Source organism: Gekko japonicus, unplaced genomic scaffold, assembly GCF_001447785.1.
Source record: "Gekko japonicus isolate JY-2015 unplaced genomic scaffold, Gekko_japonicus_V1.1 scaffold93, whole genome shotgun sequence".
Lineage (NCBI taxonomy): Eukaryota > Metazoa > Chordata > Lepidosauria > Squamata > Gekkonidae > Gekko > Gekko japonicus.
This window is the reverse complement of record NW_015160838.1, coordinates 1339752-1363967: the sequence shown is the minus strand read 5'-3', so window position 1 is coordinate 1363967 and position 24216 is coordinate 1339752. Positions and strand designations below refer to the sequence as shown.

The following is a 24216-nucleotide window of genomic DNA, read 5'->3' as shown; positions in this document are numbered from 1 at the left end:
GCAACAGTTGTCGCCATGGGTTACTGCTTCTGCTGGCATCTCTGTGCTTAGTGTAACCAATACAGTAGCACTTTGTATGAGCACTGGCGGCTCAGCTTTTAAAACCAGGGGTTGGCCCCTGAACTAGATGAAATAATTACAAAATGCACATCTGTACATGTGCCTTTCCTTCTTTAACAAAGAAATTACGTCTTCCCTCTGCATTTTTAATTTGCTTAAAATAAATAAATAAAAATAAATAAAAAAAGAGTCCACCTTTCTCCCAGAAATCTTGAACCCATATATCTCCTGCACTTCACTTTCAGCTCACCAAAATATTATCAAGGGGTTTCCACTTCACAAGGTGCATCTTTCCGGTGGACAAAGTTTGAGTCCAACGGCACCTTTAAGACCAACAAAGTTTTAATCAAGGTATAAGCTTTCTTGTGCACACACACACCTTCAGATATATTGAAATGGAAATTACCAGTTTCTACATATCTGTAGAGGGTGAGCAGCAAATTAGCATACTGCATAATAAAGGTGCTTAACAGATGCAAGGCCCAAACTGGAATAACAAGCTTAGTTTATATGGTCACCATTTGTTTGGGTTTAATTCGGGGGGGGGGGATATAGTGAAGGAAATAAATATATTGCAGTCGGAGATTGATTGGCAGATGTACGCTTCTTAACTGTGGAATGCTGAAAGTAATTAACTGAGACACTATTATGCTCACTCCGTCTCCGATGAACGTAAGCCAGGGCACCTCTCTTTATAAGCACTCCTGAACCATTACAAACAGGTACTCTTTTCCCTTCATTTTTATGTCCTTCAGAGTAGCGATGACAAGTTGCTGCAAAGAGCTCCATAGCAAGCCAAGCCCTTCAGTGTCTAGTCTGCCTATGGCTCCAGGACTTGATGGTTTCCTTTTCCAGCTGCAAACCTTTGCACCTGTTGGAAATGTGCTGTTAAAAGCTTTTATTGGAATGCCATTTGCATTGTGTAGGCAGTTGTGGGAAGCTACTTCTGAGTTCCTGGTGGGGGGGGGGATCCAGGCAGAGGTGAGTTTCTGATGCAAAGAGAACCTGGTAGCTTTATTCATACTACTCCTGGCACGTTTCCCCCCTTTCTCCTACATTAAATGTGGCCCTCCTGGGACCCTCTGGCTGATTGTGTGTGGCTGCTAACTTCGCTGTTGGTGACAGTAGCCATGGAAACGCAAGTAGGAAGATGGGAGTTTATAACTCCCTACTTGTTGCTATGCAGGTCTACCTCAGTGTTGGTATTACACTGTCTTAATGATATAAAGACAACTTCCGATACTTTTTGGAGGGTAGGGAAGGATCTTTCATCCCTCCTTCCCAGTTTCTGAAAATATTTTGGGGAGCAGAGAGTTGCTCAACAAATTGTAAGTCTCGGGGTAAAAAAAAAGAGATAAACACAAAATCGTACCTTAATAGTTTAATGTGAATAGTAGCAACGGGGAGGGGAGACTCATGACTGAAAGTGGATTTACAGACCACATTAAATGCGACTGTGTAGAACTTATTTGTACAGCACTTGAGAATTAACAGTGTTTGAACAGACGACTAGTGAGGCGATAATGGGAAATGTGGTTTGCACAGAGAATTCCCCCCCACCCCATGCTAATGCTTGGTAGTGATTTCTAGCGTAGAGCTACTACCAGGTTCATTTTTAAGCTATAAGGAGGACGAGGGGGCTAAATATTTTCAGATCATACTCGAGGCTGGCTGTTGAATCCTATTCGGTCCTTTCTACACTGTGTTGATTCTCAGGAAAGGTTTCATGTAAGTTTCACAATGCCCAGGTGAATTGACGCAGCATTGTTGTTCAGCTCTTTGGAGAAAACCTGCCTTGTGTGAAGCAACTGTGAAGAAGGGATGAGTTTTGGAATACTTTAAGGAATTTTGGATCTGATTTAGTTGTCACCAGAAGAGCATAAAATTCGGTGCGTCCTAAGGAAAATGGTGTTAAAAGGACAGTGGATTCTCTGATTCAGGATGCCCCCTGTCTTTCTGAATATTTGCAGAGGGGAGTGACAATGTTTTCCCCTACCAGTAATGACTGTACATGGTGAGAAAATGGGAGTTTCCAGAGAGCAGCTGAACTCTCTTTGAAGTGACAGTTTGTGACAGTTGTGAATGGAAGCACTGTTGGGATAAAACCAGAAGTAAGAGTGTACATAAGGAAGGGATCCAAAAAAGGTCCAGTACAACCTGTCTTCTGAAGGAGAATCTTGTCCTCCCCCTCAATTTTAGACTTTTACGTAATGTATTGCTTCCTTACAGAGAGCCTAGCACCATCTAAACCCAGTGGGTTTCAAACAATGATCCCTCTAAGCTGTGGAGTCTTGTGAGCAAAAATTCTGCTTTGTGAGCTACTGGCATTAAAGTTGTCAGCAAGCGATTTGGCTACTGCATAAATTAGTTTGCTCTGGAGCCATCCTTCCTAAGCTGAGACAAAAATGTGTGAGCTGGAGACTAAAAAACTGTGAACTAGCTTACACCAACTCAGCTTAGAGGGAACACTGGTTTCAAGCCCTGGGTTGGAAACCTCAGGTGGATTGCAGAACTCAACCTGTGGGGTTACGAGCCCATATTTAGCTGCTAATGTGCATGTGTAGAGAGCAGTGGCTCCACATTTCCGTCTTCTCTTTGCTTGCATGCCAAGAAGAAGAAGAAGAAGAAGAGATTGGATTTATACCCCGCCCTTCACTTGGAGTCTCAGAGCGGCTTACAAACTCCTTTCCCTTCCCCTCCCCACAACAGACACCCTGTGAGGTGGGTGGGGCTGAGAGAGCTCTGACACAAACTGCTCTTTCAGGAACAGCTGTGCCAGAGCTGGTGACTGACCCAAGGTCACATCAGCAGGTGCAAGTGGAGGAGTGGGGAATCAAACCCGGTTCTCCCAGATTAGAGTCCGCACACTTAACCACTACACCAAACTGAAGAGCAGTGGGATGGTAAGGCTGAGGTGGAAAAGATTCATTTTTGGCACAGGCATTCAGAGACCGGTGGTTGTGGTGTCATGTGACTTCCTGCTAGGTGCTTGCAACTCCTTGGCTTCTGTGCTGAATCCTGGGGCTAAGGTTAGTCCCAGGGAGAAATGTGATGGCCTTAGGAGAAAAATTCAGGAAACCTTAAAAAGAATTCTCCCCCCCCCAAGGCCTTTCAGTTTTTTCCCAATGGAAAAATTGGATATTTTTTAAGAACTCTGAAAGAAAAAACCTCCTATGAGTATTTTTCCCCAAACTGAGTGAAATGCTGTTAAAGACACTGAGAATATGTAGTATGAATATTCTTTAAGCGAGACAATCTATAGCATTATTTAATTTCTCTGATTATAGACATACACATTGTCAAGATACATCCAGTCTCTAAGCATGACTGATTTTGTCCACAATTAATGTGTATGATGATACACTGTCAAAGAGTTCAGAGTTTTCAGTGATATAAAATTTAACTCTCTATTCAAATGTTCTGCCAGTCCTGTTGGGACTGTATGAGGCTGTTTCTGATCAAATATTACTTTCTTTAGTTTACTACAAACGTTTTATTTTCAACCTCTATTTTTTTCCTGCCTCTCAGCAAAAACTAAGATATGGTGTGCTAAGGTAGCGTAGAATGCAGCAGTTTGTGTTCTTCTCTCTCTCTCTCCCCCTCCCCCCCCCCCGTTTTCCTTGCAGAAAACGAAGGCTTTTGTGCTTCTAAGTTCCATAAATATGCCAAACAGTAAATTTTTGTGCACAGGATTATGGATTATGCATTTTCTGCTGTTAAAGCAATAAAATAAACTTAGGTTTGATAAGAAAGAGAAGATACTGTGTATATCTCAATTCCACACACATACACACACACAAATTTAATTTCTTTTATGGGGGAAAACGCCCCATGGGTTCAGAATTTCTGGAAACTTTTACATCCATAGTCCCAGGTCAGGCAAGGCTGAAGATCACTGTGAAATAAATGTATAAATGTTCACATTCCTGCCCAAAATTCTAGGAACAATTCAGTATTATGAGTCATAATAACACCTAGAGTTGAATCACAGAGTTGGAAGGGGCCCTACAGGTCATCTGTTCCCACCCCCTGCTCGATGCAGGATCAGCCTAGCCCTAGAGCATCCCTGACAAGGGTTTGTCCAGCCGCTGCTTAAAGACTGTCAGTGAGGGGGAGCTCACCACCTCCCTAGGCAGCTGATTCCGCTGCTGCACAACTCTTGTCGGAAAAAAAGTTTTTCCTAATATCCAGCCGGTACCTTCCCCGCCCGTAAATTAAACCCATGATTGCAAGTCCTATCCTCTGCTGCCAGCAGGAGCAGCTCCCTGCCCTCATCTAAGTGACAGCCCTTCAAATGCTTCAAGAGAACAGTGGCTCTCCATGGTATTGGGCAGGGGTGTTTTTCAGACCTTGCTGCCTGATTTGGGGCTGCTGGGGAGTGAATCTGGAACTGTCTATACATAAAGGATGTCCTCTCTTCACTGCTGCTTCAAACCCCCCCCCCCCGGACAAGCAGGTGCTGGTATGTTCAGAGGCAGGTGTCTCCAGCAATGTGTCGAGAGTGACTGTATTCCATGGAACGCTGCTTTGTTTGATTACGTCTTGCTCTGCTGTGTGAACGCAAGCTGCTTCTCGGCCTTAGAGCTGTTCCTGAAATTAGAACCAGGTCGCTGTAGCATAGCGGCAGGGACCTGGAATGCAAAGCCGCAGTGTCTTTTTTTTTTTGCTAACCAGTTTTCAGTGGCTGTTTGGGCGTTGGCCAAGACGCCTCGTCAACAACCTGAGTAGAAAAACTGTTCTCTTCAGAGTTTTGGAAACTGGGAAAGGATTTGAAGTGGCAGTCCTCCCTTGGAGAGGGAAGTGCAAGCAATAGTTTGCTCTAGGGTTGCCAATCTCCAGGTTGTAGCTGGAGATCTGCTATTACAACTGATCTCCAGGGTGACAGAGATTAGTTCACCTGGCGAAAATGGCCGCTTTGGGAGGTAGACTCTATGGCATCGAAGTCTCTCCCTTCTCCAAATCCTGCTCTCCTCAGGCTCCACCCCCAAAATCTCCAGGTATTTCCTAACCCTGAGTTGGCAACCTTAGTTTGCTTGTTTGGCAAAGTGTAGCTTGCACTAAATTGGAAGTTGGTGATTAATGTCAGATCACACAAATGGAGGATGAAATGCATGAGCCAGGGCTTGTTCACTCAGCACCAAACTGTGGTTACATCTGAGCCAGTAAGTTTAACACCTGTTTTTCTTTATGTATTAATGAACCAGGGCCTCCAAAAATGTTTTTTTAAAAGATCAAATAATGTTTTGATCTCAAAAAATATATTGAGATATTGTGACATAGTTACACATCAACCAATCAAAATATCATTAAAAAACCACTCTGTTCTGCTTAGTTCTTGCTACTGGAAAGTCATTTTGATTTGCGAATGATTGTGTTTAGTGTCCTTGAATGTATAAAAAGAGAGGAAACCAATCCTTAATGTCACAGTTGTTTCCAAGTAGATATTGCTTCTGTAGAGCAACAGGCCAGAAGGGTATGCATGACCTAGGTGTCAAACTCATTTGTTACGAGGGCTGGATCTGACATAAATGCCATGTGTGCCATAAAAATAATGTCAGGTACCGGAGATATAAAGGACAGTAGCTGGTATGCTCTGAGTTGTTGTGGCCTCACTGCAAGGCCCCATGGGCTGGGAAGGGGGTGTAAAGGAAAACCCATATGGGCAGACCAGAGAGCCAGCAGTGCAGCACTGGACAGATGCTCCCATGCTACTTGACTGCTGCAGTCATGGTTGTTCTGCCATGCTGAAGCCATGTGGGCTCTGCCCACGTCCCCCTGAGCAGTCTCCTGTTCCCTCCCTCCACTAGTTGCTTGTGGGCCACATAAGAGCCCTAGATGGGCTGCTTCCGGCCCCCGGGCCTAATGTTTGACACCCCTGATCTAGAGCCTCTGGTTATGTTCCTAGATAATTTGAAGGCTCCGTATAGCTACAAACTGCTACATTTAAATTGCTATACATACTGATTTACACGCACGGTTGGACAGGAAATATATTAAGGAACCGGAATGTTGATTTAAAACAGCCATCTTCTTGATTAGTTAATTATTCCATCCTGGTTATGTGCTTCTCAGTCCAGTAGCACTTGGATAAGTGTGCCAATTCTTCTCTCCCCAGTCCATTCCAGGAAGAGCAAGTAACTTCTTCAGTAAAACAAATCAATCCATTTTCTTTCCCTTTATCTCATGCTATTTAAGTGATTTAATATGGGAGTGACTAATTCAGAAAACCGCGTTTCTCAAAATTATTTTTTCCTCTTTCCCCTTCCACGTAACATGTGGCTATTTAAGGAAGATGTTTAAAAGTGAGTGCATTGGATGTATCTGACAGAAGACGAGTCCCGTTGTCACCTTGAAGACTTTAAGGTGACAGTGGAATCCTCTCTCTGTGTATTTTTGTTCTTCTTCAATATCCCACTGGAATTTGATCTGATGTAACTCAAGCCTGGCCCTGTACCAAGCACTGAGGGAAAAAATACACCAAATTGCTTCAGCTCCAGTTTAGCAGAACTGGTTTACATCAGTAAAGAGAAGCAATAATCCTAGCCATTTTGGTTTTATGTAAAAAGATTTGATTTTGTTGAAGTACAGTGTGTGTGGGGAACCAAATTTGAAAACCGCTTTCTAGCGCTCTTGTACTCTCTCTCAGAAGCTCTGTTGGGAGAGAGTTTGTAGCTTGGGTACCTTGAGCTGAGACACTGGGAACTAGGATCTGTACACAGAAGAAATCCAAATAATTTTCTACTGCAAACCGAAATAAGGGGTGTTCACCCTCCCACACGGATTCCATACATTAGCTGGACTGGGAAGCGTTGGGGATGGTGCTACTTTTGGCTGTGGTGTGTATGGGTTTCCTTACAAATCAGTGTTGCTGGTCAAAGAACACTGGGGCCAAGTCCGTTGGGGCGGAGTTGAGCACTGTAAAACTGCATTTATTGATGGTTGTTTTATTTATATATTCAATGCTCTCCTCTGCCATTTGAGTCAGAGGTTTCAAGATGACATCTATTTGGGGGGAAATAAACCCACCAAACATTTAATATTGGGATATTGCAGTACAATGAAATGATGGCTTTATTTTGAAATGTTTTCACCTTGTCTCCTTAAGTTGAAAATTGCTTAAAGGGGCAAAACCCAAAGGAATTTCTCATAAGGCTGCCATATTTCCATAGAATGTATATTGCCTCATCAGCAAAGGCCTTCCAGGTCCAATAGGCAGCCTTCTTCCATCAGAAGGCAGTCAAAGAGCAGGCTGGAATGATAAAAGAATATTTTTTTCTGTTAGATGCTGATGAAGGGGCTCAGAATTGGGGGAGGTCATTATTTGAAAGGACATCCCTCCTCCTCCTTGCCTCTCTGTCAGTCTGCTTCCAAAGCAGGGGACGAGTCCCCTTACTGGCGGTTCCTTAGTTCCTGAGTAAAACCAATGCTCGTTCTAAGCTGTGGAGTCTTGTGAGCAAATATTCTACGTTGTGAGTTTCTGGCATTAAAGTGGTGAGCAAGCGATTTGGCTACTGCATAAATTAGTTTGCTCTGGAGCCATGCTTCCTGAGCTAAAAAAAGTGTGAGCCGGAGGCTAAAAAAACTGTGAGCTAGCTTACACTAACTCAGCTTAGAGGGAACACTGGGTAAAACTGGCCTTCAGGCTTACACAGGCCTGGTATTTGTCCCCTGAACACAGAGAATTGAGGTGAGCCTCCCACTGTGTTGGCTGTGCGACTGTGTTATCAGCCTTGATGTTTTGGACTGGAATAGTGAGGATGAGTGGCTTCTTGATGGGGCACCCAGCTGGGTGAGTGAGCAGATGGGTGAGAAGGAGGATAGGCAGTCCTGGAAACAGTTTAATTAAGCCTCAGTTAGTAGGTCAGCTGGGCTGCCTCTGGCTTGAGACTTATAGGTAAGAAACCAGGCACCAAATTTATATCATAGCCCCTGATCCAGGCTTTTCGTCTTGTTATATTGTTTTTTGTACCCCTTTACCAACAACAAGTCCTTCAAGCTGGAGAGCTGTGCATCGCCTCACTAACAACATACTCTTTTTATTTTTTATACAAGGTCCATGGTCAGCTTTAGGTATGTGCAGTAAAGTGGATTTCTGTTATTTAGCATGTCTCCTTTGACAAATACACTGGATTCCTTAATCCTGTACCAGGGAGTTGCATCAGTTTTGAATCCACAGTTCTTTGTCTTGGATCTTACAGGGAAAGTAGTGGGTTCTCTGGGCTGAGGCGAACACAGGAGTCATATATGACAAAACAAATAAGTTTATTTAGTTGGTGAGTGTGACTTGTAATTCCTTTTCACACCAGCTTGCTAGCTGACACAGTTACCAGAGCTGGGAGTTGCATTATCCATCAAAGAATGAGGTGGGGTAGCCATGCTGGTCTGAAGCAGCAGAACAAAATTTGAGTCCAGTGGCATCTTTAAGACCAACAAAGTTTTATTCATAGGATAAGCTTTCACTTATACATTAGAATAAAACCTGGTTGGTATTAAAGGTGCCCCTTCATTATCCTTCCAAGTCATAGCATTATTTGTCCTTTCAACAGTTCTGCCTTTTATTGTTGTTCACTGCCCTGAGCCTTGTGTACTCAGGGGAGGGTTTTTTTAAAATAAATTTAATAAATAAATAAAGAAAGAAAGAAAGAAAGAAAGAAGCTGGACAGCTTGAACAGGCTCCCTGTTTTTTATCCAGGGGCAGCACCCAAACACTGCCTGTCAAAATCCATCACTACGGCCCCCACTGGACTTCCTGCCTAGTCCAGAATACTACTTATCAAAACCCAACTGCCCTCTTTGCCCGTTGGTTGATGACCGTTCAACTGCCTCAGTTTTTTTCCTTCTCACTTCAGCCTTTTAAATCTGATTGGTCCTTGCTGAACAGGGAGAAAAGAGGGCGGAATCTTTTCCTGTCCATCTCAGTGAACAGTCCTGTTCTAGGTGGTGGGAAGGTTGCTGCTCTGGTGAGCGAAGGAAATATGGGGCAACTAAAATTCTCAGGTGACTCCAGGGGAACAGTTTTAGGGGGGCAGATGATCATCCTGTCCAGAGAATTGGGATGGATCGGTTTTACTGTCTTGCCATGGAGCTCTAAACTTTGGGGTGATTGGCCAGCACTGGTTTGTTGGAAAGCTTTTGGTGGAAAGCCTGCCCCTCCCAGCATGTTTGGTTCCGAAAAGGCATTCTAGGCTGCGGAAAAAGGGATAAAAAGACTTGTCAGCCTGGATTGGCTCTTGGTGCCTGAAGACTGGGTCAAAACTTGGGGACAGTCTTTGGGGACAGTCTGTCTTCTTGCATCCCTTCCAAAGGAGAGGAATGTAGAGGTCTCTGTGGTAGTACAGGCGTAGATAGCAGTACACTTTTCTGTTATTTGTGTTTAATAGGATTTATGCTTGGTTTTTAAAGATCTATTCCTTTAACGGTTGTAAGTGTGGCTTGACTGATTTTGAGGATCTTACCCACAAAGCTGGCTGCTTGTTCACCCAAACTGAATCCAGCCAACTGCTGATAGGAGAGAAAAAGGAAGGGGGGGGGGAGAGAAAGAAAACTCTGTATGTTAGGGATGCCAGCCTCCATGCAGGACCTGGGGATCCCTTGGAATTACAGCTCAACTCCAGACTAAAGAGGTCAGTTCCCCTGGAGAAAATGAATGCTTTGGAGAGTGAACTCTGTGGCATTGTGCTCCTCTGAGGTTCCTGTCCTCCCCAGGCTCCACCCCCAAATCTCCAGGAGTTTCCCAACCTGGATCTGGCAACCCTACCCCCTACCCCCTCTCCCCTTTCCGGTGACCAGGGAGGACCTAGCAACTCTACTTATACATCTCTCTCTGACACACACACACCAGTTTGGGGTAGTGATTAGGAGAGTGGACTCTAATCTGGGGTAACTGGGTTTGATTCCCCACTCGTCCACATGCAGCTGCTGGTGTGACCTTGGGTCAGTCACAGTTCTCTCAGAGCTGTTCTGGAAAGACCAGTTCTTGAGAGCTCTCTCAGCCCCACATACCTCACAGGATGTCTGTTGTGGGGAGGGGAAGGGAAATGGATTGTAAGCTGCTCTGAGACTCCTTTAGGTAGTGAAGGGCAAGGTAGAAATCCAATCTCCTCCTCCTTTTTCTTCTTCTGGGGTCCCCAGGAGGGACACAGACAGGGTGGTGGCAGATCTCTACTGAAGGAGAGATGAGAAAATGGGTTTTCTTCCCATAGTTTGGAATTTTGTTTTAAGGAACTGTAAGCCAAGAACCTTTTGGTCCACCCAAACCTGGAGGGAGATTTAGGACAGGTGTAACCTGTAACCTTACAGTGTACTTGCTAGCTGTGTTTTTGCAGTTTTTCCTCTGTTGTCAGAAGGACTAGGATGCTTATGGGTATAATGTGCTGAAATCAAATTTTGTACTCTCCAGGCAAAGTCAAATTATGTTGTGAGGCAGATATACCCTGTGGCTGATCTCAAATGGCAAATCCATAAAACCTAAATCTCTCTTGACACTTTTTCAAGAGAGAAAGAGGGGGAAAAAACCCTTTTATTCCTAAAATATGTGGACTGCCTTAAAAGGTACACAGGTTCAAATGTCTTTCAGTGTTGAAGTGCCAAATAGAGTAACAATGTGACTGGCACGACTTTCTTTTTTAAGTACAGAAAAGGGAACACATAATTGTCAGATCATCATCCTGAAGGCCGGCCTACGTACTGTTAAAAGTAGAATTATTTTTCTTGCCAGGAGCTACTGTCTCCATGTATAGAATTCAAGCTTTCAAGGAGAGTATTCTGTTTAAGGTGAACATAGCTAACTGTAATCCCTGTGCTGGGGTGGATAGAGAGTTAATCTACCCATTGCAGAGAGGTGGTAGATCTCTGGATGTACCCCTTCACACTATAGGTAGGCGGAGATTCATATTTCTGAATGTTCCTCTTTGAGAACCGGTGAGGTTAAACCTTGATTTCTAGTGTGCTTGCTTCATGTAGGAAACTTTTTGGTTTTTTTAACTTAGAGTAGCTCTCAAAAATACGATTCCTAGCTTTAGTTTGAAGTGGTATATCTTGTTATCCAGTTTGGTGTAGTGGTTGAGAGCCAGTTTGGTGTAGTGGTTAAGTGCGCAGACTCTAATCTGGGAGAACCAGGTTTGATTCCCCACTCCTCCGCTTGCACCTGGCTGGATGACCTTGGGCAAGCCGTAGTTCTGATAAGAGCTGTTCTTGAATAAAGAGCAGTTTCTGTCAGAGCTCTCTCAGCCCCACCTACTTCACAGGGTGTCTGTTGTGGTGAGGGGAAGGGAAAGGAGTTTGTACGCCGCTCTGAGACACCTTTGGGTAGTGAAGGGCGGGGTATAAATCCAATCTCCTCTTCTTCTTATCATCTTGGAAGGACACTACACTGCGGCTTTCCCGCTCCTATCAAGCGGCTTCTGTCTTATCCCCATTACAAGGTACCAGGCCTTCGTTTACATTGTAGACATAGGTCTGAATGTGTTTAACTCTCCACCCGAGTAAACAATTTGTGCAAAAGCTCCTTCAAGATTGCTCCTTCCATTGCCAAGAAAAGTAAAGATTTAAAATGCACACGTGCCATTTTGTAGTTAATGGGAGGCTTGTGCATCATTTCACACACTCGCACAAAAGAGTCTTGATTGTATGGGTAAACTTTGACCAAGGAGAACGTTAATAGGAAGCTGACTTCATATTAAACGGTCTTGAAGATGTGCCTAGCGGCTTGATTGTAATGGTCTCTTTGGACCTTGAATTTATTTTATTTTATTATACACATGTACTGCAGATCTTTCTATACTTGCCCTTTGCCTCTGTCTTTCTCCCCTCCCTTTGTTGGTTTTCCCTCTGCCAAAGTTTAGGATGCCTGTTTCTTGGGGCAGGGGCCTGCCTGTTGCTTAATGTTACATTCATTCATACGGTCACCCATTCACAGTGCATTATGGAGTAACGGAAAACCTCCAGTTGCATTTTCATGAACCAACGAGACCACTGGAACATTATGATCCTAGTGATAACAGTGTTTTAGAAGTGGCTTTTGAAATCTAACATCTGTTGGCAGCGAATGCACAAAAGCTTCAGCACAGAAAAGGCGCAATTGCTTCTAGAAGGTGCAATTTCTTAACCCTCTCAGCCCGCCCCTTCCACTTCCTGGAATGTGTACACGTTCTATTTCCAATATTCTTAAGAATCTGTTAAAGACTTCCCAAGTATTCCCCCCCCCCTTCAAAGCGGATGCTGAAATATCAATCTTCACTCTCCTCCAGAAGTGAGCGTGTCTGATCCAGGCAAGCTGAATAGCAGAAAAGAACAAAGCTCCCTGGCTTAGCTGTAATTTGTCAAAGGCCTGTAGAGGGGGGAGGAGGAGATGACAACGAGATGCAGGAAAACCCTGTGAGTAGCAAATGGGACAGTCCAGTCTTCCAAACACCATTCTCACAGCCATATTGGTGTTGTTGTTTTTTTAAATGAACCTGTGTTTTGTGTAGTGATTAAGTGCATGGTGTAGTTTGGTGTCGTGGTGAAGTGCGTGGACTCGAATCTGGGAGAACCGGATTTGGTTCCTCACTCCTCCACTTGCAGCTGCTGGATGACCTTGGGCAAGCTATAGTTCTGTCAGGGATGTCCTCTCAAGGACAGTTCTGGAAAGACCTCTCTCAGCCCCACCCACCTCACAGGGTGTCTGTTGTGGGGAGGGGGAGGGAAAGGAGTTTGTAAGCCGCTCTGAGACTCTGAGTGAAGGGTGGGGTATAAATCCAATCTCTTCTTCTACTTCAAATGGGTCTGTGGCCGTAGCTGCCATGTGATGGGTGGTTTTATGATGAGTTTGCAGTGCACTTAGCTCACAGCTCAGCTTGCAGTTTCCACATTGCAGTTCACTGATCCTTCAGGCGCCTTGTGATAGTAATGCAGAGAAGGCAGAGTAACTTGCATATGGGACTCATGGTAGCGAAGAACGGAATGGTTCAGGAGGGTGCTTTCGTAAAAGGTTGTAGTTTTCTCATTACCATTTGTTATATGGATTATCTTTTTTTTCTTGCATTGTCTTATCATTCTAGTGGTGCAAGTTCTTGCTTTGTTTATGTACGTCTTATACTAATTTTATTGCACAGTTGTCCAATTTTGTAACCCGCCTTGATTCTCAATGAGAAGTAAATACTTTTTTGTACCCCTTGGGACATGTAAATTTGTCTAGATATGAGCTGATCATTAATTTCTTTAAAACATTTCATTGCCACCTTTCCACCCAAAATCCTTCCTATAAATACACATTGATGGGGTCTGAACTGGCAAAGACTGACCAAGAAACAGGCAGTGGCAGACCACCTTTGACTGCCTCTTGCCTTGAAAACCCTGTGGGATCACCATAACTTGGTTGTGACTTGATGGTATTATACAAAATGGTCAATACCATTTTGTAGCTGGTTAAGGTAGCCTTACAAATTAGTGTAACTGTGAAGAAATGCAGTTTTTCTCCTTGGAGGTTTGAGATGAGGAAAGCCTCCACTTCGCGTTTTAACAGGTTTTTTTCCTCTGAGCAGAGAACAGGCTGGGAAGGAGGAAGTCTGTCAATGGCTTTTCAGGCTCACCTGAGCTCACCTTCCTACAAATGCTAAATAGATTTAGCAGGAGAGAGAATGAATGGGGCAAGCGCTTCCCCTCCCCTAGCAAGGAACAGAGATTTGGAGGGATAGAATCCTAGATAATCCCCAGGAAGAAGCAGCAGGAAATGCTTCTCTGACCTGGTCAGTGGGTGGAGAACCAGATATGATAAAAAAACTCTTTGCCAAGAAAGGAGGGCTCTTTTTCCTTGGATGCTGCGTCCATGAGGAGACACAGACCTCATCTCTGGAAAGGCAGCCATTTTGGCCTTGTGCTCGCCTCAACAGCTGGAGCACGTTTCAAGGTAGTGGAAATTTTATAGGGATCTGTAACATCCTAAAAAGGGGGGGGCTGTCCTATTTTAACATCTGATAGGGCATGTATAGAGAAAGGATTTATGTTTTAACTATTTCCTTGCTCAGTTTGGGTGCTGTGCTAAATGTATGCTTATAAACATTTTCTTTTTAATGAATACTTCATAAAACTTTGGATGCTGTACCACATAGGCTTCCACCATCTTGGACAAACTATTTTAAAAGGAGCACCAAGGGGAAGGCAGCCAGTTCGCAAGCGGCTATTCCTCCAGGGGCAGACAAGGCAGTAAATTGTCCCCGTGGTGACCAGGCGCTGGGCAGCAGGAGACACAGAGGCAAGGCCTCAGAACTTGGAAGGGAAGCTGGGAGTCCTGACCCTCCCAGTGGGTAATTCTGGCAACAGGTCAGGTGGTGGCGGCGGGCTACCCTGAGAGTGAAAGAAAAGCCCCGCCAGGTGTAGAGAAACACCTAAGGAGGGCAGGGCAGAATAGGGCCTGCAGTCCAGAATGGGCCTGTTCCACCACAATAACACTGGTACAGCTCTCAGACACTTCTGTTAGCCTGCCTTCCTGTGTGTATTTTACTGTCCATTTGTGACATGCTGATGACTTGAAAGGGAAGTCGGGGGTATCTCTTTGAGTTTGCAAGCCCAATCTAAGCAAGTAGGCATTGGCTCTCAACCTTGGAGATGTGCCTGCTCATTTTAAAAAGCAGACCGAAATATATTGCAAGTATGCTTTGACGTTTTAAATAAAACATGGTTTTTTGTACCAGTGGCACTCTGGGTGGAGAAAAGACAAATCGGCCTAGAGGAAAGAATTCGGGAGGGCATTGGAGGTTGTGGGAGAGGACGCTTTGTCTTCCTAGATTGTGTCTCTGTTTGCATGTGAATACTACCATTTTGTATTTTAGCCCTGGGATAAATGCCCTGCTCGATAAATGATAATCTTCATGTTGATTATACCCACAACAGCATTGCAAGTCCAAGAATAATAATTATCGTATGGCAGTGTGTTTAGTATAGCTAGGAGATCCTAAGATGTCTGGCAGCCAGAAGTTCTAGCTCTTTTTTAGCATTATGTACCACTAGGTTGCGAGCTAGACTTGTTTTTAAGGCAAGAGACATTTAAAAGGTGGTTTGCCACTGTCTGCCTCTGTCTAGAAGGTCGCCCTTCCAAGTACTAGCCATGGCCAATCCTGCTTAGCTTCCAAGATCTGATGAGATCAGGCTAGCCTGGGCTATCCAGGTCAGGGCTGCAAGCCCAGGAGTGTTCAGCTTGAGGCTCAGAGCAGAATTAATTATGGCTCTCCAAAAAAGAAAAACTTTACATTGACATTTGTTGGAGGGGTAGATAGGATGGTAGAACAAATAGTAAGTGAAGGGAATGGCTGGGAACAGGAGTGGGACTGAAAGGCTTCATAGAAACCTTTTTACGGAAAGGGAAATGACGGTTGCTGGTAATCTAGCTGTGAGCCAGATACACAGTTGTGCCAGTGCACTAAAACTATTGTGTAGGATGCTACTGTGTGAATTTATTACGTATTGTGAGACCTCATGTTCTGGAGACTTGGGGGCAAGGCTTTTGGACAGGGAGTTTACTAGGGGTGTGATATCTTTGTGGGACGTCTATTTATTTTTCCTAGAGTCCTCTATGGTGTGGCATGGAGTCCACCTTCTGAAACTGAAGGAAACTGATCTGTGTACTCTGGAGATTAGCTGCAATTCCAGGAGAACTCCCATCCCCAGTTTGAGATGGGCAACCCTACCTTGTGTGTGTTGCTTAAAAGGACTCACAACAACTGGTGTTGTGGAAACTTTGTGGATTATTAATCAACATGTTGATTAACAGTAACGTTATTTAACAGTAATGTTATGCAGTTTCAGTTTTGCAAATGGACTGTCTTATACCGGCTGTTACATTGAGCTCTCTCTGAATGTTGATGTTGTGTGGTTCGTTAATTGTAAAATGTTGACCTGTGCTGGGACTTGATTCATTGAATTTGTAGACTAGTTCTTCCAGCCACGTGGCTTCGATCAGTATAGTTTGCTCATCTCCCTCTGCAATGCTGTCTGGGGGATGATGTCCCTGGAGGGCAGCTGAGGCAGTGACTACTACACCTTGTCTAAAGATCCCTCACAGGTAACTGTTCACTCCCCCTCTCCTACTGAAACTCAGCACGTGTATCTGAAATGAACATTTACGCTTCCCCTGTTCATCTCCACTTCTCTCTTTGTTGTTTTAAATGTTAGATTGCAAGCTCCTGTTTGGGAGCTTGTTAGAAAAGCTGTCGGTCTGTCTGTCTGTCTGTCTATCATCTATCTATCTGTCTGTCTGTCTATCTATCTACACATACATACATATACACACATATATACACACATATATGTGTGTGTTATATGTATACACACATACATACATAGTATACATACTAAAATTGGGATCAGGGTCACTTTTCTCGTACTCTGCCAAGCACTGTGCCCCATATAAATAAGAGGTGAGCATTGTGGTACTCTGGTGGCATGGGAGGGGGAGACCTAAAGAACGTTCTGGAGTTGTGCAGCAGTTTTTAAAGACAATGGGATCCTGGCCCATAGAGTTCCTGGATCGAGGACTGCCTGACAGGATCGCCCCCCCCCCAAATGTCAGCTGCCACAAACTTTCTGTAACAAAAATGATACAGAACCTGTATTCTGTGCACACTATGTCCCCTGCGACATTCCTTGGAGATGATTATGGTTAACACTTTTGAGTGTGCCAAAGCATTTCATACAAAATTTCCTTGCAGAAAAGAAAAAGTGTGCTTTAATAAATAAGCTGGTAATACTGCCAATTTGGAGAGGGGGCTGGGGTTGCGAGAGAAAGAAGAGAATGAGTGGCTTGCTAGACTCTACCTAATGGTATAGAGGTGTGTGGTATGATGATTTATGATTGTTCCTGAAATTAGCAGATTATGTTTTGTGTCTTATTTTTTTTTCTTGTGCTACTACTAACATTGTAACATATTTATAATTGTGAAAAAAATTAAAAACAAATCTGCCAAATGAGTTCATGGCAGAGGTTGGTTTTGATCCTGTGACTTCTCTTTGTTCTCTTGACTAGTGGCCTGTCTACTCAGTAGCCGTAAGTCACTTTGCAGAATAAAGTTTTTTTAAATTTTTATTAAAATAAGTTTAGGTCTGTTTCCCTGTATTCTTTCTCTGCGGCAAGGGGTGTACTTTTTATACTGCAGCCGCCTCTGCAAATGAGTTTCCACACTTTCCTAGGGAACAGAGTGCTCAAGGGAGGCTTGTGATATGTAAGTTATGCGTGTGCTGGCCTTTTGGTAATTGCTCGTGCTGCTCCACATGGTGGTAAAACTTTCCAGTTCCCTGGCTGGGTTATGCTTGAACATCTTCCTGGGCGACATGCATAATGATGCCTCTTTCTGAAGCAAGTCACTGCAGGGCCCCTTGTTGACTCTGAAGGACAGGAAGGGCTTTATTTTTCACCCCACCTCAAAGGGCCTCTGGTAAAATGGTTGAGGAGCTTGAGAAAAAAAATCAGTGGTTGGTAGAGACACCCCAGGGAATCAGAGGGGCTGGTTGCTCACTGCTTGATGAGGCGCCGTCTGAATGTGTGGAAGCAGTGGAGGTCTGGTTTTAATGAGGTCGTGTGCACTTTTCGGGTCCCCCTGCAGGGCACTATTAATCAATAGATTCTACGTAATCCTGAAGCATCCTAGTAAGGGGGAAAGCTTTAAAATTTAGTGTGTGTGTGTGTAAGGGTTCGGTCAGGGTGTCATCAGATTTTAAAGGTATGAGGAAAATGGTTGCCAGTATTCATGATTCCTTCACTTCAGAGCCATGAACAAAATATAGAAGGATTTCAACCAGCCCAGAATATCTCTTCTACCACTTTTTTTGTGGGTGTTTTTCTTTTGAAGAGGAGAATAGGAGAACGTGGGAAGGCACAGTTTTGTATTTAGAAGAAGAAGAGGAGATTGGATTTATACCCCGCCCTTCACTACCCAAAGGTGTCTCAGAGCGGCTTACAAACTCCTCTCCCTTCCCCTCCCCACAACAGACACCCTGTGAGGTGGGGGGGGGGGGCTGAGAGAACTCTGACAGAAACTGCTCTTTCAGGAACAACCCAAGGTCACATCAACAGGTGCAAGTGGAGGAGAACCCGGTTCTCCCAGACTTAACCACTACACCACACACTTAACCACTACACCAAACTGGCTCTCCTACAGGGCTAAAGCCTCTCCCTTGCTGTTATCCATGTAAGCCTTGTGGCTCTGTACCTTCTTTCTCCTTCAAATGAAGGTGTGGTATTACCTTTGCTTGCTCTTTTGGCTTTGATGTGGTCCAAATTTACGCAGAGGTATAAAGCGTGCATCTTAGCCTCCCTCACAGTGTTGTTGTGGACATAAGACAGGCAAAGAGAAATTATGTATGCCAGTCTGATCTTTTTGGAGGGAGAGTGGAATTTTAAAATGGATAGGTATAGTTGGGTGTGATAACACAACGTAGAACAATGAGGACTAGAAACCCTGCTTTTGAAAAGAAGCTTGAAAGCACAGGTTCTCTCAGGCTTCCAGCTCCAGCTTCCAGATCCTGCAATTTTCTCATGTTTCTTCAGCCTAGAAACTGCCAAGGTTGTCTCCCATTCTGTTCATCCACACCATAATGAACTGTTTGAATATTAGACACCAGACATAGGCCAACATATACCGTTTTATGAAAAAGAAGAGTACCAGAGGTATCTGGTGAAGGGAGCTTTGACTCTCAAAAGCTTATGCTCCCAAAATTTGGTTGGTCTCTGAGGTGCTACTGGACTCAAATCTAGCTCCAGGACTACTGAGAGGCACCATGGGCCCCTGGACGAAGATTCCACCTGGGCCTCCTGTATGACCCTGATCCAAACCATGTGCCCAATGTTGTACCCATGTGTACCAATATAGGATGAAGTGGGCTGTAGTTAACCTAAACTTCGTATCACAAAAACCGAAACTTCGTGTCACAATAAATGTAGTAAGTAAGTCAATAAGAAGTCTATTTGCTTACCCGTATTCTTTTCCCTAGCACAGAAGCTGGGACAAATTGATTATGTAGTTGTTAGGTTTGCTAGCCCCCTGGCCTAGCTGGGGCTTCAATCTGCCCTTGCTGAGTGGGTAGGTGGGGAAGCCCCACCCCCAGCCCCACCCCTTGAGAATGACCACCTGCCCAGCCACTCCTCTCCCTCCCCTCCTGCCTGAATTAAAGGGCTTCAGCTGGTTGGCGGGGACCACATGGCCCACTGATCAGCCGGACGGCCTTTTAAATCCAGCAGGAGGGAGGGAGGGAGGGAGGGGGAGGTTGCGGGTGCAGGCTCTGCTTGTAAAAAGACTCTTTAAAGACCCTCCATGCCCATCCAGGGAGTGCCCTCCAAATCCCCCCCACCGGAGCAAGGAGAGGACCCGCCAACTCTAGTAGTGGTGTTGGGTAAGAACCACTGGGATGGATTTTTCTGAAATCTTTTCTAAAAAGTTGTCGTTTGTCATATATAAGATGAAGCTTACTATCGACAGCGGCAAAACAGCATTTACAAAGGGATATTAGACGTCCCACCAATACAACCACAACCCACTGTTTGAACACTGTTTAAAATGTAATTAAATCTAATTAAGGGTTTTTTCCCCCTAACTTGTGTTCCACATGTATAACCACTAAAGCAGATAAATATTCTCTTACCATGCATGTGAAGGGGGGGGGCATTCTTTTACTAGCTTGATGGATCATGGGGAAATATTAACTCCCCCCCTCGCATCTGTTCATAATATTAACGAGGGTTTGCTGCTGTTAAGTACATTCCAAGTTGCCAAGGAGGGATGAGAAGCAGTTGAAACCAAGACCTGACAAATGGGGGTAGGATTAGAAGGGGGAGAGAGAAATGAAGGAAAACAGTAAAATGGAGGAGAAAAGTGTGGAAAAGAGGAAGAGAAATTAAGGAAAAGTGGAAAGGTGGTTTTATTTTCTGAAACACACTAACAGGAGAGAGCTGGCTGAGGAGACAAAACTCTGGAGCCGTGTAGGAGGAGAGGAAAAGGGACGCGGACTCCTGGGAACAGCAGCCTTGTTAAGAGGCTGCAGCCCAGCAATGACTGTCGCTGCAATGAGCTGTACTTGTTGGTCTTGCCTTGCTCTGGTGCTGCCTTGGTTGATGGATTTAGCAGGATATACAAGTGTTTGCTCCCTAGGAGTAAACTTCGCAGAACGCCACAAATGAGCCAGAACAGAGCTTCTGCTTGCTGCTTACTGTGCTCTGCCTTCCTGCACCCTTAGTGGCTACAGTGCTGAACTGCATCAGAAGTAAAACAAGTGGGATGCATTCTGAAAGCACCATGATGCTGGTTTCAGGGGCCCTCCAGCTGTCTTGGGCCCTGGGAATTTTGTCCCCCCTCTTGGCAGACCAACACGGCTACCGCCTGAAACAATCTGTGGTTTGCACAACACGCTTTGGTTGGTCTACTGGATGTAAATAACAAAGCCGATAGCACAATATTTTTTTTTGCCTCATGCACCAGGAAGGGAGTCCTTTCTAGGCTTGCCCATCTCTGTGGTCAAGGAGCCACAGAGTGGTGTTGCTTGCTCTTGATAGTGTTTGAATTCAAACATCACAATAAACCCCAGTTTTGACAAAGTATGGTTAATGACCTAGTTAAGCAATCTGGGTTGAATCTAGGGTTGCCAGGTCTTACCTGGCCGTCGATAGTGTGTCCGTGTCCCAGTCCTCATCCTGGAGTTCTTCGGTCTGTGCACAAAGTGTGTGCACCGTGAAGATGTCACCTAGAAGTGACGTCATTGCACAGGGCATGTTGCGGGGGATGCTCTATTGTTTAAGGAAAAACTCTATGGTTTTTCCTTAAACAATGGACTGTCCCCCCCCCCCCCCCCAGGGGCGGCCCCCCCCCCCCCCGCAACGTGCCCTGTGCGTTGACATCACTTCCGGGCAACGTCATTGTGCCAGGCACATTGCTGCAGACAGGGTGTTTTGGGGGAGGGGTTCTCCCACCGGCCAGATTGGGACTGGTGGATCTGGGGGCCTGAAAGCGGGCAACCCCCCGCCCCCGTTGGGGAAATGGTCGCTCTAGTTGAATCCCATCTAAAATATCTATGTTCAGAAGGGCTTTAATACAAAGAAGCATAACTTTCCCCTTCTGTGGCAGCTTGAGATACCTCCAAAAATACTGCTTCTGGGGCATGCTGAGTCTCCATGAGCAACACGGGGTAGTCTGCGCCACCAGGATCGAAGTCCCCGCTTCACATTTGTCAGCTAGCAAACTCTGGTGTTTTGAAAAGTTTGCATTCGTATCTATCACAACTAACCAGAGTGATTAAACCACAATGTTGTATGATGTGAGAAGTGAGAATTCAGCTAGAGGTTTTATTTGAAGTCTCTTTCAAATTCCTGCACCTTGCTCCCTTTGTGCTCCCTGCTTTTGATTTTTCTGTTTGCCTCCTGCTTCTCCAAACCCGTGCAAGGCAGCCCGCTTTTTGCTTGCGCAAGGGAGAAAAGAGTATCATCTGATACCACGGAGGTGGCAGCCTGCAGGCATGCAAGGCAGGGAGGCCAAAGTTAGCTCAGCAGCTACAGGATACCACTCCAAAGAGGAACAGCGCCCGTCACACTTGAGTCACATTTCGTCTGCAGACGTGGGGGAGTCATGATGCAGTCACACCTTTGTCGTTTTTTCATGGGAGGGATTCATAGTCCTGCGATGTGACTCTGGGTGCTGATGAAGTTAAAAGTGGTGCTGGAAACTTCTGCCATCGAGGAGGACACACGAGCAGGGTGATCCCTGATCAGATCTCCCTTCTTTCTAAAATTCAAAACTGGCACATGGGTTTTTGAAAGGTACCAGAGCCGTAGCAGTGAGTAGGGTTGCAAACCTCCAGCCGGGGGCTGGAGACCTCTTGGAATTACAGCTGATCTCCAGGCCACATAGACAGCTTGTTTACATAAAACACTTATTCCACTTGGAGGAAATGGCTGCTTTAATAATCTTGTAATATTTTTTTTATTGTTTACTGCTTGGGGACTCTAACTTGAGTGGAAAGCCAACATAAAAATGTCTTAAATAAATGTAGAAGAAGAGATTGGATTTATACTCTGCCCTTCACTACCCAAAGGCGTCTCAGAGCGGTTTACAGTCGCCTTTCCCTTCCCCTCTCCACAACAGACACCCTGTGAGGGAGGTGGGGATGAGAGAGCTCTTCCGAGAACTGCTCGTGAGAGAACAGCTCTGAAAGAACTTGTAACTGACCGAAGGTGACACCAGCAAGCTGCATGTGGAGGACTGGGGAATCAAAGCTGGTTCTCAAGATTAGAGTCCGCACTCCTAACCACTACACCAAACTGTCTCTTCTTCCGCTTAAATAAATGTGCTTTGTTGTTTCCCCTGAGCCAGTATCATGTGTTCTGCATCACCCCATTATTTATATATTTATAGTCTGATCCTGTAACCCCCGTACCACATTGGATCTCAGGAGAGAAGGGGCCAACTGAAACTCTCATGGCAAGAAGTTCCATAACTAGGGAGCCAGCTGTAGAAAGGTCCTGTTTCTGGTGATGACTTGCATGGCCTTTAGTGGGATGGGAGGTAGGAAACTAGATTCTGAATGGTAACCTGTGTGTGCGGTACACTTTTGTATGCACCTGGCAGTCTCTTAGGTACCCTGACCTATGTTTAACATTGCCAGCTTAAGCAAAGTTACACCCTTCTAAGCCTATTGAAATCAATGGATTTAGAAGGGTATAACTTTGTTCAGGGTGGCACTGTGTTAATATTTACTCTTCTCACCCCCTCAGTGAAGCTAGCCCCAAGTGTCTGTGGGCCATTTGCGCTTTCTTAGCCTAAACTGCATCACAGGGTTGTTGTGTGAACCATGTACACTGGGGGTCCTCAACATTTTTGACGCTCTGGGCCTAGGGTTGCCAGGTCCCTTCGCCACGCCGGCAGGAGTATTGGGTGTGTGTGTTTCAGGACATTACCAATACGATGACATCACCCAGGATCACTCAAATTTACCATAGAATTTTGTCCTCAAACCAAAGCGTCACATGCAACATCCACAATGTGATACTGTCACTTCTGGGTGATGTTATCGCCTTGGGGATGTTGCACCTGGAAGTGTCTGGGGGCAGGGTTCCCCCCACTGACCAGCTGGTTGGCGGCGGGCAGAACCCTGGAAAAGCAGGGGAACCCCCCCACTAGGACCTGCAGACTGGCAACTTTATGTTGGGCCCCTTTGGAATTCTAACACAGTGGTGGGCGCACCCACAAAATGGCTGCCACAGGAAGCGGGGCAACCTACAAAATGGCTGCCAAAGGAGGCTGAGCCAACCACAAAATGTCAGGGAGTGAGGTGATTCTAATATTAACTCTTCAGCATTTCAGGCAGAACTATTTAACACAATGCCTCTTTAAACAAACATATTATTTAAAAATTATTTTCTTGCAGATACACAAGCTTTCCTTCAATCACCTTGTGAAGATCCTTGTACTGTGGTGGTGGCTGCTATCAAACCATGGGTTCTAAAAATTTGTACAGCCAGTCAGGAGCCCTGCTGGGCAAAAGCCTCATTTGGTCCCTCCCACTTGCCAAAAACACTTCGCAGGAGCAAGGAAAGGTTAGGGTTGCCAGCTCCAGGTTGGGAAATACCTGGAGATTTTGAGGGCGGAGCCTGAGGATGCTGGGATTGGGGGAGGGGAGGGTGTAATGCCATAGAGTGTAATGGGGTGTAATGCCATAGAGTCTACCTCCCAAACAATGTGCCCTCTAAGCTGTGGAGTCTTGTGAGCAAAAATTCTTTTTTGTGAGCTCCTGGCATTAAAGTTGTGAACCAACGATTTGGCTGCTGCAGGAATTAGTTTGCTCTGGAGCCATCCTTCCTGAGCTAAGACAAAAATGTGCGCGCCAGAGGCTAAAAAACTGTGAGCTAGCTCACACTAACTCAGCTTAGAGGGAACACTGCTCCCAAAGCAGCCATTTTCTCCTGGTCAACTGATCTCTGTTGCCTAGAGATCAGTTATAATCCCAGGAGATCTCCAGCCACCACCTGGAGGCTGGCAACACTAGGAAAAGTGCCGAAGAGCACCACGTTGGGAACTTCTTATATTCACCATCTTGAATTCCTTGGGAGGGGAAGAGAAAGTAAGAAAAAAAAAGTATACTAGAGAGCCTAAGGCTCTCTAAGCCGAAGTTGTCTGCCTCTTCCTCTTTTGCAAAAGCTTT

At 45.1% G+C, this 24216-nt stretch overlaps 1 protein-coding gene across 1 annotated transcript in view; it reads left to right on the top strand.

The window, feature by feature from the left end:
* Nucleotides 1-24216, top strand: part of RCOR1 (REST corepressor 1) — a 191038-nt gene that overhangs the window by 24959 nt on the left and 141863 nt on the right. The window lies entirely within an intron of this gene.